This window comes from Silurus meridionalis, chromosome 17 (genome assembly GCF_014805685.1).
Source record: "Silurus meridionalis isolate SWU-2019-XX chromosome 17, ASM1480568v1, whole genome shotgun sequence".
NCBI lineage: Eukaryota > Metazoa > Chordata > Actinopteri > Siluriformes > Siluridae > Silurus > Silurus meridionalis.
The window spans coordinates 13,718,311-13,738,286 of NC_060900.1; the positions used below are offsets into that span (position 1 = coordinate 13,718,311).

Genomic DNA, 19,976 nt, shown 5'->3' on the forward strand with positions numbered 1-19,976 from the left:
CCCTGCTTTTACTGGGATACTGTATTTTCATCTAATAATATTTCGAACGCAAATAAACCAACACACGCAATAAATGATTTTTAGAAGTATTACCCTTTTTTGATTCTTCGACAGATATGCCGATCATTTTTGCTTGGTTGTAGTATTAAAAGATGAATTCATTACATAAGCATAACCTAATGGCCTAATGTAAGCTGACACAACCCTGACCAGACCGGTGCTACAGACCACAGGACAGCCTCTTTAAAGATCTTCGTCCGGCAAGCTTGGCGTTTCGGCACGCATCACACAAAATCTCTCAAAGTAGTGATCATTTTGCAAGAACAAACAAACAAAACTTGTCTTTGCATTCATTTTCTAATACATTGTAGCACGGTCGCATGGTCAGACCGAGCGATCGGTATATTTGTGTATTCGGTCTTTTTTCTAGTATATCACACACACACACACACATTATTTTAGCAACCCTTCAACTCCCTGTTCATAAACATTAGATCATGTCTCAGTGAATTAAAGAGCTTTAGGAGACTTATCCTAGAACAGTTTGTTTGTCCTCTGTTTTCTGTTCTTTAGACTCCTTGCATCTAGATTCATCATTTTTAATAATACCAGTAGGTGGAAATAAACATGATGAGGGTTCTCCGAGGTCAGTCCGATCTCTTAATGAAAGTGGTAACGCATCGTACATAGACGATGGAGGTATGATGATGTGGTTCTGGATCTGGGTGTTGCTCATCGGAACATGGACGTTGTGTGACAGGGATGAATGTGCACGCGTAGGAGGTAGAAGAAAAATCGTAGGTCGGGTCAAGTCGAGTGAAATTTACTTGATCCTTATGTGCAGACGAATGCGGTGAGAAAGTGGAGCAAGTCAGTGGGGTTTTATAAAAGAATGGGACCATTCTGCTAGTTACACAGTCATTCTGCCAAACTGTTATCCCACACTATTTTCGCTGGAGCTCACTGACATGCTTTTTTTTTTCTTTCGGTTATGCGCTTTTCCTTTCATCCAAGGCGCTTTATTTCACTCAAAGCAGTGACCGACTGAACATTTATTTGCTGTACTTGACTTGCCAGTAGCAACATTTGATCTGCTGCAAGAATCACCGAATTAACTTTTTTTGATCTTCAGTATAAAGGTTTGAAAAAGGAACTGTAGTGTATTATCTTTATAATGCAAGATATTTAAAGGAGAATTTAGTCAGGAAAAGTCGAAAAGCGCCAAGTTTCAGCCTCAGATGCTCTGCCCACAGCGTAATGGTCATGTGATAGTGTTTGGCCCCAAACCTCAGGATTCAGGTTATGATTTGATCTCTATATCAGTGTTTATGCACTGCCAGATTTCTATTTGAAATAAAATTCACAGTCACAATTAGCTTTCGGGGCAAGACGCTAACTGTATTGGAAGTAGTTCACAACACCCCATTTCAAAAGAAATGAAAGTTTATTTAAAACATTTAATAGAGTAATGTAGTTTTCAGAATCAGTCAAACGGTGTGTGTGAAAATAAGCTTTAAAAAAAAAGTCTGCAGTAAAAGCTAGATCTCTCCTGTGAGATTAAGAGGTGCTTTAGCTTGGATCCTTAGCTCGAACCCTGATCTGTTGTGCTGCTTTGTTTATTTTTGTCTTCAGAACTACTCTTTGGCAGCGGTGTTTGAATTCATTTTCTCGCTCGTCTTCCTGTATCTGCAGACGTGACAGATTTTTAAAGCAACAACATTGTGTCTTAGTGCCTAAATGTCGAGCCGTCACGGGAAGCCAGAACAGCTTTAGTGTGCCTATGTATAGATTCTGTGAGTTCCTGGGAATGTACCTGCGGTATAAACACTGTTCTGGTGAAAGATACTTCATTTTTTATGATGATGAGGTGGTGGTGAGTGCTGTCTGGGGATGCTTTTTTTGTCCTACTGCACTGCAACAGTATGTTTATTAAACTCTCAGCAATGTAGACTAACACACAGGCAGTACAGTGCAGGTACAGTATGCGTACGATGCCTTTAGATAGCGGCAACATTCATATTATTTCTAAGGCAAAATACTTTTTTTTGTAGGGTTGACCCTGGATAGTCGAAGATTCAGTGCTTCGATAGGAGGTGTCTGATTTGACTAACAATCTCGCAGTCGAATCTTATGACACGAGGATCATACAATTTTAATGATATGGGGATGTTGAATGTCTGGTTGCACACAGAACTATATGTTTATACACAGTCTGCAAATTAAAATGTGAAAAGGAAAATTGTAAATATATTTAATGTGCGTGAATAAATCCAACCCCCCACCCGTAACAGAAGTCTGGGAGATTCTGTGACTGTTATATTCAGTTCTAATTTTAATAATGATTAATTAATTATTTTAATTCGGTAATTGAATTTTTGATTGTTTTTCTGTGCATCGATGTTGCACTGTACTGAGAGGCGATTCAGCTAATTTAACGTTACAATTTTCATTCGCGATTTAGTCTGCGTTTTTTTTTTTTTTTTTTAGATTTAATGATCCAAATACATAGATTTGATACTTTTTCTTCCATATCACTGTATATAGAAGAAAAGTTTTTGTACATCGTAGCTTTAAAATGTTATGAGGAATTGTTTTACGAATTGTTTATCCTCATTTTAACTATAAAAGAACTATTAAGAGGCATCGTCAGTTTCGTTTATCACTTCACAGGCAGTTTTGGTTAGAAAGTCGACTACAGGCAAGACTTTTTCTATTTCGACTATGTAGATCCTTAGTCGGGGTCACGTGTTTTTTTATTTTTTATTTTATTTTTTTATAAATTTGTATAGCAATGAATCATACATACATTACATGCATTTATGACCTTTTATTCTCACAATTATAATAACATTAGCTATTAAATAAGATTTGAGATGTTTTTCCTACTGTATCCTTCTGTAATTCGTCTTTGTATATAAGTGGTTTATACGCTGCATCTCTTTTCTGTGTAGCTGTTTATGCTGTTCTCACTGCCGGTCTGTTCACATTCTGCTTTGACCTTCTCAGCCACCTAAAGAGACGTTTTTTTCCCTTTCAATCTCACATTAATACTGCGGCGTCGTGTCACTGATTGTGACCACAAAATTCCGACCCGGTCACCATCTTTCCTCGCAGACTTTAACACAGATGTTGCTTTAGTCATTTAGCCAGCTTAACAGTCTTTGTGACTAAAAGTCCTGCAATCCTGCCTCGCCTGGAACATGTTACGGTCTCATCTGTTCGTAGTTTTTTTTTGTCACATGTCAGTATCTTGCAATTGTTTCTGGATTTTTAGAAATATCTAAATGCACTCATCACTCGTTTGAAGGTTCGCAGATCTTGTCCATCCGTTTGTCCGTCTCGCAAATAAAGGGGGCGGGTGAATATTTATTTATTAAATGATGATCAAATTAGATTTCGGAGTTCATCGAATGAGGGGTCAAGAACAAAGCAAGGTTAGATGTCTTTAACTTTTTACTCAGTATCTTCCTTCTATGTGCGAAGTATTTTTTTTTAACCGTAGTTCGTTCTTAGAAATTTGGCGGTTGCCGAGGCAACCTCGTCACCGTGGGTGGTTCAATTTGTTTCCTAATGAAAGTTCTGCACATGGGCAGAGAACTCTCAGTATGACTGCTTTTTTCTCAGAATACAAAGCACTGAATGTTGATACTGTTCTCTGAACACAGCATACATCCACTTCTTGTTCACTCAACATGTCTATTCCAAATCTATTCCATATCAAACTGAGGGGATTTGCACATCATCTGGTAAACCACTCCGTATCTCCTAAGCCTCAGGCTAGTTGAAGTGGAGCTGATGGAAAACTGCTTTCCTGCCAAGTGTCAGTATATGGTCTGTGACGTTTGGTGGTTGATAAGTTGCTGAGCAGACCTCTTCCTTAGGGGGAGAGCGAGTTCTTTCACAAGGCTCCGAGGAACTGCACGGATAATGCTTTCTTCTCAAAGTAGAATCTGTCTGTGAACAATGTCACTGCCAAAACCCACCTGTATCCTGCTGTGCAGTTCTCTCAGAACCTGAACTCCATTCGTGGGAGTAGACCCTACCGCACGGGAAGGGAATAACTAATTAAGAAATAGAGCTACTGTTTGTCCCATGGATTGTTCTAGCAAACTTTTTATTTCTGCTCTTGCTTAATGTATTGCCGTTGGTATGTCATAAACGCACATGCAGGGAATGTATGAATGATGTCATACTGCACTCCAGACAACACGTGTGCTCTGAATGCTCGCAAAACCGTATGTAAATTGCGAAAAGAAGAAAGAGAGAGGAGAGCTCATATCAGGCCGTGTTATTATTATTATTTTTTTTTTATGATGCGATGGGCAAATGTCTCCAGGTCTTTATCAAAAAGAAAACCTAACATTTATCCATTTCGGTAAAATTTTTTCAAATTGCGCTCATGTGGGATCGGCATAAGCCTACTGGCGAGGTTTCGTTTTCAGCTCATCCTGCGCTACGCTGCCTTTTAATTACCCCTGAGTATAAAGAGGGAAGAGCTAATATACTGGACCTTGTAGGACCGTAGTTGGTGGATCATCGGTTTTCATGCGTAGAGATAAATTAAAGTATCCTGGCTGTGTCTAGACATTCTGTATTACATTAGCAGTTTCATCCACTACCTTTATGTGTTGTGTCTGTGGGTAACCAGCATTTTATTATTATTATTATTATTATTGTTATTGTTATTTTTTTATGTTTGTGTATATTATAGCTTTTTCCCTGACAAAGAAAAAAAAGTCATTTTAATAGGATCACCTGTACACCTTCTATCAGCCAATCAGGTGGCGCGCGTGCAGGTCACGTGATCACGTCAAAGGCCTCAGTTAATGTGGTACTTCAAATATCCGAATAGGAAAAACAAGTTTCAGTAATACTGGTTTTAAACAGTTTTGATTATCTGCTGAAGCCGCTGATGATTTTCATGCACCACACATTCTAGAGTTTATGCAACAATATAAAATGAGTAAGTTCTAAGTCGTGTGGGCAGAAACATCTTGTTGATGTAAGAGGTCACAGGAGAATGGCCAGCTCGATAGAAAGGCCACGCTAAATGAAATACCCATAGCTTACACCTGAAATGGATAAAAAATAAATAAATAAAGCATCTCCTGAGATGCACAAAACACATCAAACCTTGAGTTCGATGCTCTGCAACGGCATGTTTTCAAAAGCAATATTTTCCCAATCTTCAGATGTCCAGTTTCACTGAGCCCGTGCATGCTGTAGCTTCAGATACCTTTGCTTCTGTATGATGTCCTTTTGCTTTCAGAACAGCATCAGTTTTCTTAGCATGCATTCCACAAGGCGTTGGGCACATTCCTTTGTGATTATGGGTTCGAGTTGACAAGATTTCATCACATAATTGCTGCAGACTTGTGTCTCTCTCTCATTCTGCGACATGCCAGAGGTGATTTGTTGGAGTCAGACTGGATAGGACATCATACAAGCGTGTCCTCTGGTCAGCTCGCTCGAGGGCCGTATCGGGCGCACGCCACTAGGCAGAGATTTCAGGCTCTGCTGGGGAGATTATATCTCGCACTCGGCTTGGGAACGCCCTGGGGATCTCCCAGGAGTAGCTGGGATCTGTTGCTGGGTATAGACTGACCTTCTTATGAGAAACATGGGAATGAATTAATGCGTGATATCGTTAATAAATGCAGGTGGACCCTTTTATTTAATTGCATGCCGAAAAAGCTCGATTAATAAGAGATGACACGAGCGGAACGCTCTCCTCCTGCTCAAATGAACATATTAATGCATAGCCACCTGGAGTGGGAATCATCAGTACACCAGAGACATGGCATGAAATTCTCAATTTCTCTGGATATGGACATGAGGCTACACTTTGGCATGGGGAAGCAAATGACTCGCTATTAGAATTCAAGTTCAAACATCGAAAAGCAACCGTGCAAACCTCATCCCTCCTGTTCTAAAGAAAATAAAATTGTCTGGATTAACTGCCATGTGCTTCCGTTAGTGTGAGGTGAATGCGAAAGGCCTAAAAAAAGATCCTGGTGTGGATGATGGTTTTACAAGCCCATTTAAATGTCAGGGTTTGATACGGTGGTGGCATTTGCTGAGAGTACAATCTTTTAACTGTGAATCAAAGTTTGCTATGAGCCAGTCCAGTAATCCTATTCAAAGCCTTTAATAAGGATAATTAGCCATGCTGATGCCTGTAGTGTCATAATTGGTATAAGTCTAAATGACAGGCTATCCAGCTTCTGCGTACGTGCTGCGTCAAACTGCTTTTTATCCAACAGTCTCGCAAGAGAAATGAAATAAATCAAGACAGATAACACAGAGAAACATCTTATGGGTGCCCCCTTCTAGTAAATGCTTTTATGTGGCAGTGTAAATGTTGCATGCCCGAGGCCTTTGATGTCTACCATTTTCGCTTGTCATTTATCATTGCATTTTACCGATTTCATCGTTAACACCGAGCTTGGCGTGCGAGAACGCATTCCTTTCTGGGAAGGAAGGTAGTCCCGCTCATAAATGTGGAGCGTTTCAGTCATATATGCAAAAACATATGGCAAGCGGGAAAGACAGAGAGATATAATAAAAGGAAATATGTGTGTACTGGGCTGTGGTTTGTTGCAAGCTTTGGCGTGAAACTGTTACAGCTGAGAAGGCAGAGAGAGAGAGAGAGAGAGAGAATTGAGGATCATCTGGAATCTATGAACTGTGGCTTATTAAAGGCTGTGACCGGCCAATCTTGTTTATGAAGAAAAGACTTGCTCACAGATCTATCCTCATAGTGCCAACGTCGCATGTTTCGGGTTTAGAGATTTCTGCTCGGTCGCATTTCGAATTTCAAGACATACTTAATAACCATGAAAATCCTACATTATGATTCGGTGGAAAACCGAATCACTCAGCGTGATAAGATTTGGGTTTCTCGCATCAGATTTATTTAAAGTAAGCGCAGCTTTAAAGACACCATTGAATGACGGATGAATTGCTTGATCTTAATATAAAAGCAAACAGATTTTGTGCACGATGGAACGAGGAACATATCAGAGGTTTTCTACTTATGCTGAATCTGTAGTTGTTTTATCATTTTACTGTGGAGTTTCCCCACTCGATTTGACGTGATGCATTTAATCATTCTATGTTCAAAATGAACACATATACAGATGGTCCCCGAGTTATGACAATTTTTCGATTGATATACGACACATTTGTAAAAATATTTAAAGGTTTTACACTGCAGGCAAATGTGTATATGTATATACACATACACACACAGTATAGTTTACACAGTATGGTACTGTAAATTGCTCTGTTTTGCTAAATGATGTACTGTAAGTTGGTGAATTATTAACAAATTACAGTATACTACCCCATACTCTTCAGCATTCTTTAAGACTCCTGGGCCATGTCTTGACATAAGATATTTTCAAGTTACATTGGGGTCATCGGGACACATCTCCCTCATAAGTTGGGGACTGCCTGCGTAGCATTTTTTTTCTACATCTGCAGACTGAGAGTGAATTCTTGTAAAAGAGCCAAACAAAACAACTTTAAAGCTTTGTTATAAATTATACAGTATTACAGACTACCTGTCAGACTATTTAAATACAGACTATATGATTTATAACCTTCATCTCTGTCGCAGCCCATCCTTATCATTAAATCTGTTGACCAGTCACAGTACGAGAATCACCACCACTTTAACATTGCTGGTTTGAAGTGTTTGCAGCCTGGCTGGTCAATGATAAGCCTCAGGATGAAGCTGATTTGGGACCTATTTAATCTGTTCACTTTGCTGTCTAGATAATAGGATTTTTCTTTTTAATTTTAATAAGAGATGGCATCTGTGTAAGAGGAAAGAGAGTAATCTGTACCTTGAAGTGGGATAAAGCATTTATATATTTATTTTCTTTTCCTCTTCAGCCCCCTTTTTTTCCCCCCCTCGTTTTGGAAGTGGATAAAATCTCATTGGTCTTTCTTGGCACCGGATCAAACAAGGTTTCTTTTCCGAAATTCATTTGGGATTCCGGCTATTGGCTTTTGTAAACCGCTCAGGCCAGGAGACATCTGTTTTACTGAATTCCTAATGGCTCTATGTCACCAATGTCGTAGTAGCTGCTGGGAAACTCATCCTGTGCTCTAACTTTTGCCTATAAGATGCCCGGTTTTAGTAGAGTTCTCCAAAAAATTGATTACACTAAAGTTTGTGCCAGCGCTGTCTCAAGTTCCTGCAGACTGGAGCCGGTTCTCTTCTAGGATTTCTAATATTCAGTCATTCCTCAGCTCTGAACAGTTTCCCAGCTTCTGCTGATGAAAGGCATCGCTAAAACATGATGCTGCCATCACCGTGCTAGACTGTAGGGATTCTCATGGTGATGAGCAGTCTGAAATTCCAACATTTTGTGCTTTTTTAAAAATGTTTTCTTTCTTTAAACAGTCCAGCTTTGTGTTATGTCCTTTTGCTTATCCTTTGGTGGATGGACTCACAGTCACAGTTGTAAAGTTTTAATAAAGAATTTAAAGGTGCTTTTTGGTAAGATTTTTACATTTATTAATAATTTAATTATTTTTACAACAAAACCCTGACTTTTCAATGCTGTATACTACATTTATAGTACATATACATCTTTAAATTACTGTTTATAATCTATATTTTATTTTATTTAACTATGTAAATTCATGTAAAAACTATATATCCTGCACTTGCTGTTATTGCACTCTGGTTAGACCCAAACTGCATTTCGTTGCCTTGTACTTGTACATGTGTAATAACAATATCTAGGGTTTAATCTAATCTAATCTAATCTAATTACATGGCTTCTGATGGCAGCTGTTCGCACCAGATACATTTGGGGTGTTGTACTGTTTTGAATGTTGAAAAAAATATTGATAAAAAAAAAAAATAATATATTGCACAGTTGCACAGAGACTGTTGGTAGTCTGTGCGGTCTGCTATTTACAGTAAGACGGAGGTCCACAGACCGGTGGTCCTGTGCATTGCTAAATGTAGATAAATTATTATGGCGAGTCGTTCCATTTCCATTATATACGTAATCATTAAATTAGTATTTAAATCATATTACATGTATAATAGTATATAATATGCATCTTTTTGTTATTAGATACTGCGATATTGCCCCCCTATTTGTCATACATGGAACTGGTCCACGGTGGAGACCGCTGATTTAGTTATTAGATTTGTAAATGACATAAAAAAAGTGAAAATGCATTTGATTCTTTGTGCAAATGCTCGGTGAATTCCCTTATCTCTCAAATTGCACATGAGGAGCAGCTCTTTTCAGTCAAATATTCCTCAATTTTGCCGACTATTTGGTTCCATTAAAAAAGAAGGCTCTTAGCCTTTTACTGCTGAAGTACAACAGTGCCTTATTTTTCTCCTTCGTGTAATCAGAAAGAAAAAAAAAAAAACGAATTACTCTTCTCGCTCAATAATTTACTCATATTGTGTACTGATTTGTTGCCGCTGCCAAAAAAAATTGGTCTGTCACATTTTGTGCCAGTTTATCAGCTACAGCAGCTTTTCCTCGCTGTTGAAACAGCAAAGGTAATGAATGCTAATGTGACTTTCTGAGCTGCTAGTGAGGAAGAAAAATTATATTAATTTGTATTGTGAGAGACATCTGAGGCATATTTTCTGTAATTAAAGCTGGAATGCATAATTGAAATACCTGCAATTTGTCATGGTATCGGGAAATTACATGCCATGATGTGAGCCGGCTCATCGTTTGGCAGAATTTGTTGTTATAGACTTTTCCTCCCTTCTGCCACCTCTTCATATCCATTAGTTTAATGAATGCTATCCAATTTAGTCTCTGCCACGAACATGGCAGTAATGTTGTTCTTTGCACTCTGTGGAACATGCTGCGCTCTCATTAAAATAAATGGTGGTAATCAAAGTGTGTGACAATTAACGGGTCGCGTAGTTTTCTTCTCCGGTCATCTCGCATTTGGCTGGTGATATGTTCTCCGGGGGTGCCATAATGGTCTCCAAACTCTTGGCATGACAGACCCTGGGGGATAAACTCCTACCACATTAAACCGTAAACAATGCCAGTGCCGTCTCACATGAGCTGCAGGAGTTGCGAGTTAAGGCATTGCATAAATACTGGTGAAGTCAATCAAGTGCGTGTTTAGATCCTTATTGAATTAGAGAGAGACAGGGTGCTCGTGTGATGTCTAATTTAGAAAGCTTTAGACCTGCTTAGGAGCCTTAGTTGCACACAGCATGAAAAGTGTACCTTTTGAAAGAATTAGCGCAGTTACATTAATCTTATGTTATAGAAGAAGATAAAAAAAAAAGCACGTTATGCAGACGTGAACATGAACAACCACACAGCAGGGTGATGCAATTTAATTACCAACCCAATGTTCCCCCCCACATCACAGCAAGCTGTTAAGTGTTTTATTTCTCTTGCACCATTGACAGATCTCCAGTGCTAACTATTATATTTCAGAAAGCGTAATGCTACAGCTTGACCTCTGACTGTTTAAATGCAGTGCCTCTTTCCATGAACGGTGCATTAATACATTCTCACAGAAAACCTCAACCTAGAGCAATGGCACATTTTCCCCCCTGTCCATGGAGTGTCTATCAGGAAAGCCCCTGTATGTTGTTACTATAGAAACCAGTACATAATAAGAGTACATTAAATATAAACCTGTGCTTTGGTACAGAGTTATCCAGGAAAACAAAATCCATGCTCACCAAATAGGAGGGGTGATGATATTTGCTCTGCCTGTCAATCACAGCAGTACTAGCCAGTCGTGAGCATCTATAAGCTCTTGCGTATGGAGGGGGTGGAGAATGCTCGATGACACGGCATGACCTGCATGTTTGTGGTTGGCTGGTTTCACCTGTCACAGAGATTTTAGTATATTTAAGTTAATATTTAAATGTATTATATATTTTTTGAATTTCGGTTTCAAAATGTTCTAGCTTTACAACACAGCTCTATTTATTGGCAGGAGCTCCTGGATTTCTTTCCTGCCTGCATATTTTCCCCTCCCTTTTTCCGTCTGTTGTCTCAGGGCTGTTTGTCTTATCACTGTCGGCTACGGGACACAGCCAGCTCTCCTGAGTTATGTTGGACTCTGCCTTGGTGAATTGGGACAAGAACCAGCTCGGCTTCACAGAAAAGCAATTTACGGGCCTAGATTTCACCAGACTTTTTCTGGCATGAAAATTTATTTCTGCCACAAAATAGTTTAAATCCAACTAAATAAATGACGTAAATCAGCTTTGAACAAATCTTGTAAATCAGGTTTTGTATAGTAACAGTATATGTACATGTCTATACAGCACATTATGTGTTAAAATAATTCGATTGTATGTTAATCCATCCCTGGGAAGTGCAGTACATTGGAAATGACTAAACTTTGAGGACACGTGACCGTGCGATTTTTTGCGTATACTCCCCCATTTGCTGTTATAATCACCTCCATTCGATTCTAGAGTGTGCTTATCCACATTCAGTCCAAGGCAGGTTATTGAAGATCTTCTACTCCAACCCATGTAAACCATATGCTCAAAAAGCTGGCTGTGTGCACAGGGGCATTCTCATACTGAGAAGGTTTGGGTCTCCTACATTTTAGCCTACAACATCCAAAGACGTTTTATACAATTGCGTAACTTTAACTTCGTAATACTACCTTTTAAGGGAGAACCACATATGGCTGGAAAACTTTTGTCCATATTGTGTATTTGTGTAGGTAAGACAATGCGCCACATTCACTCGATTGTGCATTAGGCTGATTACAAAACATAATATGAAATATAGCGGTAAGTGATTACAAATACACCTTTCTGTTTTGCTCAGAATGTTTCAGTGTTTTCGGTGGTCCACAGAAAGGTTTTCAATTTGATCAGTGTTTTCAGAGAAGCTCAACTTGACAGCATTGATCGCACACCGAGTCAAACTTTAAACAGAATGCCCTATATAAAATCAAAGTTTGTGTGTCAATAAATAATTCTCTGTACGCATAGTTTTATAGGAAGATATAAAACACGCTTACTGCAAAAATAATTTACAAAAGTGCTCTGTGTGTGTGTGTGTGTGTGTGTGTGTGTGTGTGTGTGTGTGTGTGTGTGTGTGTGTGTGTGTGTGTGTGTGTGTGTACTCCCAATGATGAGAAGCTCCTGCCCATACTATTTTATTATGACTACAAAAGCAGAGTTAGTGAGATGCATCAAAATTGAACCTTTGCAATTTTAAACAGTACACTGCTAACGGAAGTGCGCTATTGGTAGCTAGAACCTGGACATACTTACACAGACAGACTATTTTCTCAGGAACACCTGTGGCACACAGTCATGCAGTTACAGGTTGTCTCGTTTGAGTATTTCTGCTCTCTTGGGATTTCACACACATCAGTTTTTAGAGTTTTCACAGAATAGGGCAAAAAACAAAACTTTTTTTTTTTTTATAATGAGAGGTAAGAGGAAAAGAGACAGATCAGAGCCGGCACGAAAGCTACTGTAACTCTAATTAATCGCTCTTGAAATGTGCGCTGAGCAGAAAAACTCCTCGCATGTCAAACTTTGAAGCGGATGAGTTGCAACAGTTGTAGACCACATCAGGACCCACTGCTATCAACCAGGAACAGCTACAGTGGGTGCACACTCACCATTACTGGACAGCTGAAGATTGGATTGCACGAGTGAGCATGTGTTTCAAATAAAGAGGTCAGTGACTGTATCTGATGGAAAACCGAAGCAGATTTACTCAGACAGTTAGTGAATGAAATCTGCAAATCATTTCTCAAGTTTAAAGAAGCATTCCTTTAAGAATGCTCATTAGCATTTTGAATTAACTTTAGCAGTTTTTCTTCTTCTTCTTTGATGTGTGTTGGATAAAGATAATCTGTATTGACACCTAAATGCTTTAAAGTCGGATCTCCTTAGATTGATTTCGGCAAGATTCTATTCAATATAATTTAATTCAGTTTTATTTGTATAGTGCTTTTAACAATGAACATGGTCTCAAAGCAGCTTTACACAGATAAAGAGGTTATTAAAATTGTAATGTATAAGTTTAGTATCTATAAGTTTGTCCCTTATAAGTTTATCCCTGTGGTGGCAGAGAAGAACTCCCTAAGATGGTATGAGCAAGAAAGATTGAGAGCAACCCGACTCAAAAGGGAACCCGTCCTCGTCTGGGTGGCACCGAATGTCCGTTCATTACAGTTCCGTCATGGTTGAGATGTACTGTTCAGTGACAAGCACTTGCTGCTCATGCAAACTGCAGTAGACTGTTAATATTAATTACAGTCCACACCCTTCCTCATAGTTCTTGATTTGCTCATTATGGATCTTCAAGCTGTTCATGTGAAACCAATCAGAATGTCTCCTATTGAAGAGAATTCCATTCAGACGTAGGGCGTTGGGACGAATCGGGCTAATCCGAAACAAAGGGACAGGAGCACTGGCAACTCGTACCTCAGGAGCATGTTTAACTGGAGAAACAGAGCGAGAGAGAGAATTAAGAATTATAAAGTATCCTTATTGTTGCTTGAACATTGCAAACAGCATTCAATATATCCCAGTTCACCAAAACACTCTACATCTATGATCCCTCCAGATCTACTCCTTTAAATAAGAATAATCTCCTAAATTAATAAATAAATGTTTTCATCTTAGAATTGAACGGACTCGACACCGAGTCTGTGTTTGAGTCCCGAACACTAATTAGAAGGCTGCTCTATAACTGTGGGGCTTTGTAATCAATGCGAGGTTTAATGTACACCAGTGTAGACTGAGTAAGACGGGGGTAACATGATCATATTTCCTGGTTCTGGTGAGGACTCTTCCTGCTGCGTTCTGGGCTAACTAAAGCTTTCTTATGCACTAACTACAAGATGATTTTACGTTTTATAGGTTTTAGCTAGCTAGCAATGTATTAGTTCAACAAGACACGTGGTATAAGATTTCATTCTTCCTAGAGGACCTCACAAAATATCATTAATGAATAGAAAAAGGATGCTATGTTCCCAAACAAATAGATTAAGAGCCGGGGTTAGCATATGTATGCCTAGAGCTGACGTCTAGCTAGTCTGTTCATGGGACCAGCAAACATTCAAATGTTTTATATTATCGATATTTTCAAATCCACTGTGCAAAAATGAGAAATAAAGACTGGTTCTGAGATTTCACTTTAATTTTATTTAGCATTATTTTTTTGCCACAGCATTTTATGATACATTTTCAGTAAAAGAGGGTGAATTAATATTTGGTTGGTTGTTTAGATTTGTCATGGGGAAAGGGCCATATTTTATCTTTTATCATTCAGATTTCTTCCTTCTTGAACACATTATATGGATTCGGACATTTGAATCCCCCTCGCCCATACGCCCACCTACCCCAACCCACCCATTACTGTTACCACAAAATTTGAAGGCACATAATTGTCTATAATGTCTTTGGATGCTGTAGCATTAAAATTTCCTTTCACTTCAACTAGGAGACTCGAACCCTGTTCACAAAGCTGGCTCCACGAACAAATGGTTTACATGATTGGAGTGGAAGATCTTAATTGGCCTGCTATAGAACTCAGATCTCAACCCTAATGAACACCTTTGGAATGAATGACGCTGACTGCACCCCACATCAGTACCTAACATTACTAACGCCCTTGTGACTGAATGACCACACTTCAAAATCTAGTGGAACATCTTCCCAGGAGTGTGGAGCTTATTATAACTGCAAATGGGGACTGAACATGGAATATGGACAAAGGTACAAACCTTCCATATAAATAGTGTATTAATGATGGTAATTAATGGTCATTGAATGGAGGACACATAGCTTTGAGATTTTGTCCACACCTACATTGCTGCAAGAGTTAGAGCACTGGGTATTCACAGATTTCATTCTTTGTGATCAAATACAGCCTTTACTATTCAGTGCTTTAGTCTAGTCATACATATTTTGTATCATATTATTCGGAATTTGAGGTGATTTGAAATCATTTAAACACTGAGTGAAGTCCGTGTTTTTCCTGTTGGATATTTTGCTTCATTGATTTGGGTTTCCTGATGGTGTAATGTTGTGCTTTTTCTTTTTTTTTTTTATTTCTTTTTTTTTTTTACAGCTTTTGTACTGTACATCACAATATAGATGTATGATTACAATGGATTTCTAATATAAAATTTAAAATCACCCCTGATTAACTTTTATTGTGAAACATTTTCTGTAGCCATAACCCGAGATAAAGCCATAAATTGTTTTGTGGGGGGTGTGTATGCATTTTATTGAACCAGGATGGCAGTGATAATACAGTGCCATCAAAGACGTATCTTAGTGTATTGAGTAAAGCACCACACTTAGTATGCTTTATCCAAGCTGCGATGTCACCACTCTGCTTATTCATCTCCTGAGAAAGTCCTCCACTAGAACCTGAAGCTTGAATCATGCTAAAGTCCCCGTTCACGTCCTGTTCGAGGTGATGAGGCCTTCCACACTCATATCCTTTACCTTTATCACCTGACAGCTGACGACTTTATTTTTGTTTTTCTTTTCCCGAATGTGACAGTGCACTGACGCATAGGCACACACACACACACACACACACACACACACACAGTGACCCTGTAGAGATTCACAATAGCATTGTCTTGTTTATTACTCTCGCCTCTCGTCTTTTTCTCCAGCACCTCTCTCTTTTAATAAAGACTCGTAAACAAGGACAGAATCACACTGCCAGTGTGAACACACTTTTCACCTTGAGGTCTACTGTTTCGAATATCTTTAGCTCAGACTGAAGTCAGGCTATTGAAAATGATAAGGATCCGTTAGTATGCCATGCACTTGTATGCTTGCTTTGTGTAAGTGTTGCTCTTTATGCGCTAATGCCACTTGATTTATTATGACTTGGGTGTTTATGATTATCTTTCATGTACCGTATGGACAAATGTATCGGGACACCTGACTTTCTCAACCATATGTGGTTCTTTCCAAAACTGTTGTTGAAACGCTGAAGGCACACGGTTGTATAGGATCAGTTTAGATGCAGAAGCATGAAATATTCCCTTCCCTTGAATTAAGAGACCCAAACCTGCTCTGGGAGGACACTGCCCCTGTGCACAAAGCAAACTCCATTAACATATGTGTAAAAGTGAAAGATCTCCTGCTATTGAGCATCCCTACTGAACATCTTCGGGATAAATGTGAACACTGACTGCACCACAGGCATCCTCACCTACAACAGTACCTGACTTCACTAACACCCTTGTGTCTGAATGAGCACAAATGTCCACAAGAACACTCCAAAAATCTAGTGGAACATCTTCCCAGAAGAGTGGAGGGAATTATAAGAGCAAACTGGGACTAAATGTGTAATGCGGTACACAGAAATCACATACCATAGTTAATGACCAGGTGTCCACAAACATTTGGCAATATAGTGTATGAACTATGAGCAAATTCACACAGAGTAAATAGTGTGTAAATGTTTTTATTCTACACATCGTGAGGACATCTGATCATAAGATTTGTCTTTGCTTTTTTAGCATCCCATTTCACATTTTGTCCCAATTTGCGGTTATTGTTCCAATAGATTTTGGAGTGTGGTTGTGGAGATTTGTGCTCATTCAGTCACAAGAGTGTTAGTAATGTCAGATACTATTGTAGATCGAGAAAACCTGGGGTGCAGTCAGCATTTATTATGATCCCAAACCGTATGTTCGTAGAGATGACTTTGTGCACAGGGGTGTTGTCATGCTGGAACAGGTTTGGGTCTGATAGTTGAAGTGAAGGAAAAATTGTATGCTATCCAAAGACATCCGGTATACTTGTGTGTCTCCACCTCATGCTGGAGGAAAAAACACATATGGGTGGAAAGGACAGGACTCCCAATACTTCCAAATATATTCTATGTTTAGTGCATGTGTGTGCTTTTGTCTGGATTGTTGTCACTGTAGTTAAAAGAGATATCCCTTTCCTCCTCTGTCCACTCATTAGGGGTGTCCTTGTTGTCATGGAGACTGCTATAATGTCTCTTTATTAGACATCAAGGCCTCGGGTTATGACTATCTAATGCCATTACCACAAAGTGCTTTTTTAGAATGGCCCATAATATTTTGTTAATAAGACACAAGTTTCCTCATTGTACTTATATAATCATCACTGTTAACGTCATTAATATGTCCATACTATTACACTGATATATGGGGTGTGTGTGGGGGTGGGTGTTGAGCTCATTTCATTTATACAGTTTCTTTTAGACCAGCTTGGCCTTGCAGATCTATAACAAGCTCTCTGAGGAGAACGAGGACTGCTTGTCCTGCTCTCTTCTTTCCGTTGTGATTAGATGCGCTCATATGGAAGCCGCTGATTGTCGCTAACGTCAGAAGCACGAAACCGCAAACGGAACATTAGGATGCTGAATCATTTGTAAGATCATGCTAGAAGGTTGCTGTCAGATTGGTTTGCTTGGACAGAATGACCTCCCTGGCGCCAGCGGACCTGCGCTTTCGCGGAGGTAAAGTGCCCTTTTCGAAGCTGCAGAAACTGAATTAGCCTCTCACAATGGCGTTTATGCATTAGATTGAAAATGAGCGTTTCGTGGCTTAATGACGAAACAATGGCTTTTCACTGGACTTTAACTACAGTTATATAAAAGAGGACCAACTGCGAGTTACTCGGTGTATTTTTTTTTTTTTCTTTTTCTTTTTTTTTTTTTTTTGCTCCCCCGTTCAGCACATTTAAAATATAATTTGAGACGGAAATGGAAAATAATGAGCGGTGCGGTTGAACGTTGGAGCGCCGAGTGGTCTGCCCTTTCGCAAAGCACGAGCCCTAAATTCAATTGTCCTCCTTGAAATAGGACTATCCAGATCAGTGAACTGAAGCTTATAACATGAGCTTTACTTTAAGAGAAGCAGATCATGCTCTTTCTAATTCTTGTAATGTGCAATTTACTGCCGTTGTAACGTTTTTTTTTTTTTTTAATCTCATGCAGAGGCAAGCAGGGTTTCAGGCTTACGGTTTCTGCCCAAAGTATTGGAACAGTAAGGGCATTGCTTTTGTTATTGCTCGGCACTAAAGTTTTAAAATTCAAAAGATGATGAATGAGAATTTTAAGCTTTAATTTCATTACATTTACTCCTGGATGCATTAAACGACTTAGAAAATGGGACGTTTGGATTGAGCCTTCAAGAAATATAAGCAATTGATCAACAATATTAAAACATGAATCTGACCAGTGTACAGTGGATTCGCAGTATACAAAGTATTCACAGCGCTTCACTTTTTCCACATTTTATGTTACAGCATTATTCTAAAATACATAACATTTATTATTTTCCTCAAAATTTTACAAACAATACCCCATAATAATAAGAAGGGTTTGAAATCTTTGAAAATGTATTTAAAATTAAAAAAAAAAAAAAAACCACACATACGTGTGTAATTGTCACCAATTAAAGCCACAAGTCTTTTTGAGTGTGATGCTAAAGCTTGGTACACTTATTTTTGGAATATGAACTGTCGCCCCAGTCTGAGGTCCAGAGCGCAGGTTTTTATCAAGGATGTCTATGTACATCGCTGCATTCATCTTTCTCTCGATCCTGACTAGTCTTCCAGTTCCTGCTGCTCAAAAACATCCCCACAGCATGATGCTGCCACCACCATGGTTCACTGTAGGGATGGTATTGGCCAGGTGATGAGGGGTGACTAGTTTCCTCCAGACGTGGCATTCAGGCCAAAGAGTTCAATCTTTGTTTGGCCTAAAAGTCCTTCAGGTGCCTTTTAGCAAACTCCAGGCGGGCTGTCATGTCCCTTTCACTGAGGAGTGACTTCCATCTGGCCACTCTACCACACCCTACCAGATTGGTGGAGTGCTGCAGAGATAGATGTTCTACTGGAAGGTTCTCCTCTCTCCACAGAGAAACGCTAAAGCTCTTTCAAAGTGAACATTGGAGTCTTGGTCACCTCCCTGACTGAGGCCCTTCTCCCCAGATCGCTCAGTTGGGCTCATTTGGACCTTCAATGCTGCAGAGATTTTTTTGTCCCCTTCCCCAGATCTGTGCCTTGATACAATCCTGTCTCGGAGGTCTACAGGCATTTCCTTGGACTTCATGGCTTGGTTTGTGCTCTGGCATGCACTGTTAACTGTAGGATCTTATATACTGTAGGCAGGTGTATGCCTTTCCAAATCATATCCAGTCAACTGAATTTACCACAGGTGGATTCCAACCAAGTTGTAGAAACATCTCAAGGATGATCAGTGGAAACCAGATGCTCAAGTTTGAGTGTCATGGCAAAGGCTGTGAATACTTATGTACATGTGATTCTTTTCGTTTTTTTATTTGTAATAAATTTGCAAAGATTTTAAACAAGCTTCTTTCCCGTTGTCATTATTGTTTGTAGAATTTTGAGAAAATAATGAATTTAATTCAATTTGGAATGAAGCTGTAATGTATCAAAACGTGGAAAAAGTGAAGCGCTGTGAATACATCACTCGTTTGCAATAAGGACTAATATTCCTTATTGACATTTAGAAAAAGAAAATAGAGAGAGCCACAATAGTTCTGGAACCAAGATCAAGCTCACCCAAAGTGATTGAGGGAAAAGTCAGGATCTGCTCATGACCCGAAACATATGAGCTCATCAGTCAAGCAGAGTGGAGGCAGTTTCATGGCTTGGGCATAGAACAGCATCACTAATCTTTATTGATGATGTAACTCATGATGGCAGAAGCAGAAGTGTCCTGAAACATACAGAGAAATGCATCAGATCTAATCATCACGCAGCAAAACAAAGGCACACTGCACACGCAGCAAAGCAGGGGAAAAGAAACGTGGACGTTTTTTGACTGGTCAAATCAATGCAATACCAGATCTTAACACAGCTGAGCAAGAGTTTCACCTCCTGAAGAAAAGACAAGAAGATATTAATGTTTTCATCATATACCCAATAAACTTCAGTGTATAACAAATGAGAAAAGACTCAACCTTGCTGATCCAAGTGAATATTTTCAGCATTA

General features: G+C 39.2%; 1 protein-coding gene across 2 annotated transcripts in view; it reads left to right on the forward strand.

Moving 5' to 3' along the window:
* Positions 1 to 19,976, forward strand: part of fbxl17 (F-box and leucine-rich repeat protein 17) — a 235,068-nt gene that overhangs the window by 145,462 nt on the left and 69,630 nt on the right. The window lies entirely within an intron of this gene.